Source organism: Oncorhynchus keta, unplaced genomic scaffold, assembly GCF_023373465.1.
Source record: "Oncorhynchus keta strain PuntledgeMale-10-30-2019 unplaced genomic scaffold, Oket_V2 Un_contig_6385_pilon_pilon, whole genome shotgun sequence".
Classification (NCBI taxonomy): domain Eukaryota; kingdom Metazoa; phylum Chordata; class Actinopteri; order Salmoniformes; family Salmonidae; genus Oncorhynchus; species Oncorhynchus keta.
The window spans coordinates 3,907-10,276 of NW_026288831.1; the positions used below are offsets into that span (position 1 = coordinate 3,907).

Sequence of the window (6,370 nt, forward strand, 5' to 3'; positions counted from 1 at the left end):
GAGAGAAGAAGAAATGGGGACAGAGGGAGAGAAGAAGAAATGGGGACAGAGGGAGAGAAGAAGAAATGGGGTCAGAGGGAGAGAAGAAGAAATGGGGACAGAGGGAGAGAAGAAGAAATGGGGACAGAGGGAGAGAAGAAGAAATGGGGACAGAGAGAGAGGAAAAGGAGGTAGGAGAGGAAAGTTAAGGACTAACGGGTTTGAGACAGAAACTCTATAGTTCCATAACACCACCTCCTCTCCTCCCTCATCTCATCCTCTCCGCTTCTCTCCTCCCCAGCTGTCCTTTGTCTCTGTGGGACCTCCTGACCCCTCCACTTCCCTTCGTTCCAGGGCTCTTCCTCTGGCTACACCAATACACACGTCAGCCAGTCTGAGATGCACCGCTCTGGTAGACCCATACACTGCCTATCATAAGTATTCACCAAAACTTGGATTTGTTCACATTTTATTGTTACAATAGTGGAAATATGATGTATTTAATTATACGCTTCTGTCAAAGTGGATGATTATTATTTTTAGGAATGAAAAAATAAAACACTAATGAATGTTGATGAAATAAGTATTCAGCCCCGTGTCAATACATGTTAGAAATAGGGGTGTGAACATTTAAACGTTTAGTTGGGATCCTTATCGTTAAGGAAAACTCTTGTTTTTTTTTACCTGGACCAAATTCACATAGAAGTGTGTGTTACAGATATGTCAGTCACTGAAAGAAAGACTCAAAAGTGGTACATATGTTCTATCAGCGCTATTCCTATACTTCCCCTTCTTAAGACTTGTTGTGTCTTTTACTTTAGTTTTTGTACACAAGCTTCAAACAGCTGAACATATTTTGGGGTTATGGAAAACATATTTCACAGCGTTTTAGATGGTACAATGATTATCTACACCAGGGGTGTCAAACACATTACACGGAGGACCTAGGTTGGCTATAGTTTCAATGAAGCCCTAGACAACCAGGTGAGGGGAGTTCCTTACTGAGACAACCAGGTGAGGGGAGTTCCTTACTGAGACAACCAGGTGAGGGGAGTTCCTTACTGAGACAACCAGGTGAGGGGAGTTCCTTACTGAGACAACCAGGTGAGTGGAGTTCCTTACTGAGACCTAGACAACCAGGTGAGGGGAGTTCCTTACTGAGACAACCAGGTGAGTGGAGTTCCTTACTGGAGACAACCAGGTGAGGGGAGTTCCTTACTGAGACAACCAGGTGAGGGGAGTTCCTTACTGAGACAACCAGGTGAGTGGAGTTCCTTACTGAGACCTAGACAACCAGGTGAGGGGAGTTCCTTACTGAAACCTAGACAACCAGGTGAGGGGAGTTCCTAACTGAGACAACCAGGTGAGGGGAGTTCCTTACTGAGACCTAGACAACCAGGTGAGGGGAGTTCCATACTGAGACCTAGACAACCAGGTGAGGGGAGTTCCTTACTGAGACCTAGACAACCAGGTGAGGGGAGTTCCTTACTGAGACCTAGACAACCAGGTGAGGGGAGTTCCTAGGTGGTAAAGCTGACTACGTGGTAAAGCTATTTGTAGACTATAGCCCAATGGGCATCTAACTACATGGTAAAGCTATTTGTAGACTATAGCCTAATGTAAATACACATAACTGAATATTATGGCTCTGTTTACGAGCAGAGCTCTACTGTGACGAGGTCATTGTGTAGATTTCACTGTGTGATAAACAAACTTTGGTTTGATTAGCTTGAACACATGACTACTATATAGGCTAGCTATTACAGAGCAAAATGAAACCGAACCGGGGGACGATCCAGCCAGAGAGTTTATTTGCAGAGATTAAACATGCTGTGAAATCAATTGACCAAAGTAGTGGACATAAATCATTACTATGTAGAATTGCAGGAAATTCACTTTATAAAACAGACGTCAAATCAAGCAATAGTTTCCAGTAGGGAGTTGCCTTTTCGCCCCTGCTTACCAAGACAATTAGTAGAAGAAAACCCATCTAGCTACCCCTACCACAAAACACCCATCTAGCTACCCTACCACAAACACACATCTAGCTACCCTACCACCAAAACACACACCTAGCTACCCTACCACAAAACACCCATCTAGCTACCCTACCACAAAACACCCATCTAGCTACCCTACCACAAAACACCCATCTAGGGGCTACCCTACCACAAAACACCCATCTAGCTACCCTACCACAAACACACAACTAGCTACCCTACCACAAAACACCCATCTAGCTACCCGACCACAAAACACCCATCTAGCTACCCTACCACAAAACACCCATCTAGCTACCCTACCACAAAACACCCATCTAGCTACCCTACCACAAAACACCCATCTAGCTACCCTACCACAAAACACCCATCTAGCTACCCTACCACAAAACACCCATCTAGCTACCCTACCACAAAAACACCCATCTAGCTACCCTACCACAAAACACCCATCTAGCTACCCTACCACAAAACACCCATCTAGCTACCCTACCAAGAACACCCATCTAGCTACCTTACCACAAAAACACCCATCTAGCTACCCTACCACAAAACACCCACCTAGCTACCCTACCCAAAAACACCACCTAGCTGCCCTACCACAAAACACCCATCTAGCTACCCTACCACAAAACACCCATCTAGCTACCCTACCACAAAACACCCATCTAGCTACCCTACCACAAAACACCCATCTAGCTACCCTACCACAAAACACCCATCTAGCTACTCCTACCACAAAACACCCATCTAGCTACCCTACCACAAAACACCCATCTAGCTACCCTACCACAAAACACACATCTAGCTACCCTACCACAAAACACACAACTAGCTACCCTACCACAAAACACACACCTAGCTACCCTACCACAAAACACACAACTAGCTACCCTACCACAAAACACACAACTAGCTACCCTACCACAAAACACACCTTAGCTACCCTACCACAAAACACACACCTTGCTACCCTACCACAAAACACACACATCTAGCTACCCTATCACAAAACACACATCTAGCTACCCAACTACAAAACACACATCTCAAAACTGTACCATAAAACATACATCTAGATACCTTACCACAAAGAAACACAACTAGCTACCCTACCATAAAACACACATCTAGCTACCCTACCATAAAACACACATCTAGCTACCCTACCATAAAAACACATCTAGCTACCCTACCATAAAAAAACACATCTAGCTACCCTACCATAAACAAGAGGAGAGGAGGGTAAAGAGAGGAGAGGAGGGTGAAGAGGAGAGGAGGGTGAAGAGAGGATAGGAGAGGAGGGTGAAGAGAGGATAGGAGAGGAGGGTGAAGAGAGGAGAGGAGGGTGAAGAGGAGAGGAGGGTGAAGAGGAGAGGAGGGTGAAGAGGAGAGGAGGGTGAAGAGAGGATAGGGGGTGAAGAGAGGAGATGAGGGTGAAGCGAGGAGATGAGGGTGAAGCGAGGAGATGAGGGTGAAGCGAGGAGATGAGGGTGAAGAGAGGAGATGAGGGTGAAGAGAGGAGAGGTGAAGAGAGGAGGGTGAAGAGAGAAGAGGAGATGAGGGTGAAGAGAGAAGAGGAGATGAGGGTGAAGAGGGGAGAGGAGGGTGAAGAGGAGGGTGAAGAGAGAAGAGATGAGGGTGAAGAGAGGAGAGGAGGGTGAAGAGGGAGGATGAAGAGAGAGAGTGAGGGTGAAGAGAGGAGATGAGGGTGAAGAGAGAGAGATGAGGGTGAGAGAGAGGAGATGAGGGTGAGAGAGAGGAGATGAGGGTGAAGAGAGGAGATGATGGTGAGGGTGAAGAGAGGAGATGATGGTGAGAGAGAAGAGATGAGGGTGAAGAGAAGAGATGAGGGGTGAAGAGAAGAGATGAGGGTGAAGAGAGGAGATGAGATGAGGGTGAAGAGAGGAGATGAGATGAGGGTGAAGAGAGGAGATGAGATGATGGTGAAGAGAGGAGATGAGATGATGGTGAAGAGAAGAGATGAGGGTGAAGCGAGGGAGATGAGATGAGGGAGAAGCGAGGAGATGAGATGAGGGTGAAGAGAGTGAGATGAGAGGGTGAAGAGAGGAGATGAGGGTGAAGAGAGGAGATGAGGGTGAAGAGAGGAGGAGGGTGAAGAGAGGAGATGAGGGTGAAGAGAAGAGATGAGGGTGAGAGCGAGGAGATGAGATGAGGGTGAAGAGAGGGAGATGAGGGTGAAGAGAGGAGATGAGGGTGAAGAGAGGAGGAGGGTAGGGTAGAGGAGGAGGGTAAAGAGAGGAGGAGGGTAAAGAGGAGGGGAGATGAGGGAGAGGAGAGGAGGGGGTGAATAGGAGGATTGGAGAGGAGGGTGAATGAGAGGATTGGAGATGAGGGTGAATAGAGGGAGATGAGGGTGAATAGAGGAGATGAGGGTGAAGAGAGGAGATGAGGGTGAAGAGAGGAGGGTGAAGAGAGGAGAGGAGGGTGAAGAGAGGAGATGGGGGTGAAGAGAGGAGGGTGAATAGAGGGATAGGAAAGGAGGGTGAAGAGAGGAGATGAGGGTGAAGAGAGGAGATGAGATGGGGTGAAGAGAGGAGATGAGGGTGAAGAGAGGAGAGATGAGGGTGAAGAGAGCGGACCTGGCATCCTTTTTGAAAAGAAGGTCGATGACATCCGATCCTCGTTTGCTAAGTCAAACGACACCGCTGGTTCTGCTCACACTGCCCTACCCTATGCTCTGACCTCTTTCTCCTCTCTCTCCAGATGAAATCTCGCGTCTTGTGACGGCCGGCCGCCCAACAACCTGCCCGCTTGACCCTATCCCCTCCTCTCTTCTCCAGACCATTTCCGGAGACCTTCTCCCTTACCTCACCTCGCTCATCAACTCATCCCTGACCGCTGGCTACGTCCCTCCGTCTTCAAGAGAGCGAGAGTTGCACCCCTTCTGAAAAACCTACACTCGATCCCTCCGATGTCAACAACTACAGACCAGTATCCCTTCTTTCTTTTCTCTCCAAAACTCTTGAGCGTGCCGTCCTTGGCCAGCTCTACCGCTATCTCTCTCAGAATGACCTTCTTGATCCAAATCAGTCAGGTTTCAAGACTAGTCATTCAACTGAGACTGCTCTTCTCTGTATCACGGAGGCGCTCCGCACTGCTAAAGCTAACTCTCTCCTCTGCTCTCATCCTTCTAGACCTATCGGCTGCCTTCGATACTGTGAACCATCAGATCCTCCTCTCCACCCTCTCCGAGTTGGGCATCTCCGGCGCGGCCCACGCTTGGATTGCGTCCTACCTGACAGGTCGCTCCTACCAGGTGGCGTGGCGAGAATCTGTCTCCTCACCACGCGCTCTCACCACTGGTGTCCCCCAGGGCTCTGTTCTAGGCCCCTCTTATTCTCGCTATACACCAAGTCACTTGGCTCTGTCATAACCTCACATGGTCTCTCCTATCATTGCTATGCAGACGACACACAATTAATCTTCTCCTTTCCCCTTCTGATGACCAGGTGGCGAATCGCATCTCTGCATGTCTGGCAGACATATCAGTGTGGATGACGGATCACCACCTCAAGCTGAACCTCAGCAAGACGGAGCTCCTCTTCCTCCCGGGAAGGACTGCCCGTTCCATGATCTCGCCATCACGGTTGACAACTCCATTGTGTCCTCCTCCCAGAGCGCTAAGAACCTTGGCGTGATCCTGGACAACACCCTGACGTTCTCAACTAACATCAAGGCGGTGTCCCGTTCCTGTAGGTTCATGCTCTACAACATCCGCAGAGTACGACCCTGCCTCACACAGGAAGCGGCGCAGGTCCTAATCCAGGCACTTGTCATCTCCCGTCTTGATTACTGCAACTCGCTGTTGGCTGGGCTCCCTGCCTGTGCCATTAAACCCCTACAACTCATCCAGAACGCCGCAGCCCGTCTGGTGTTCAACCTTCCCAAGTTCTCTCACGTCACCCCGCTCCTCCGCTCTCTCCACTGGCTTCCAGTTGAAGCTCGCATCCGCTACAAGACCATGGTGCTCGCCACGGAGCTGTGAGGGGAACGGCACCTCAGTACCTCCAGGCTCTGATCAGGCCCTACACCCAAACAAGGGCACTGCGTTCATCCACCTCTGGCCTGCTCGCCTCCCTACCACTGAGGAAGTACAGTTCCCGCTCAGCCCAGTCAAAACTGTTCGCTGCTCTGGCCCCCAATGGTGGAACAAACTCCCTCACGACGCCAGGACAGCGGAGTCAATCACCACCTTCCGGAGACACCTGAAACCCCACCTCTTCAAGGAATACCTAGGATAGGGTAAGTAAGGGTAAGGTAATCCTTCTCACCCCCCTTCCCCCCAACAAGATTTAGATGCAAGTGGCTGTTCCACTGGTTGTCATAAGGTGTATGCACCAATTTGTAAGTCGCTTCTGGATAAGAGC

At 49.4% G+C, this 6,370-nt stretch overlaps 1 long non-coding RNA gene across 1 annotated transcript; it reads left to right on the plus strand.

Moving 5' to 3' along the window:
- The first annotated feature begins 691 nt into the window (after positions 1 to 691).
- Positions 692 to 1,493, plus strand: LOC127925868 (uncharacterized). Its single transcript, XR_008122623.1, has 3 exons — positions 692 to 1,083; positions 1,181 to 1,240; positions 1,415 to 1,493. It is a non-coding gene; the product is annotated as an uncharacterized LOC127925868 (long non-coding RNA).
- Positions 1,494 to 6,370: the final 4,877 nt, after the last annotated feature.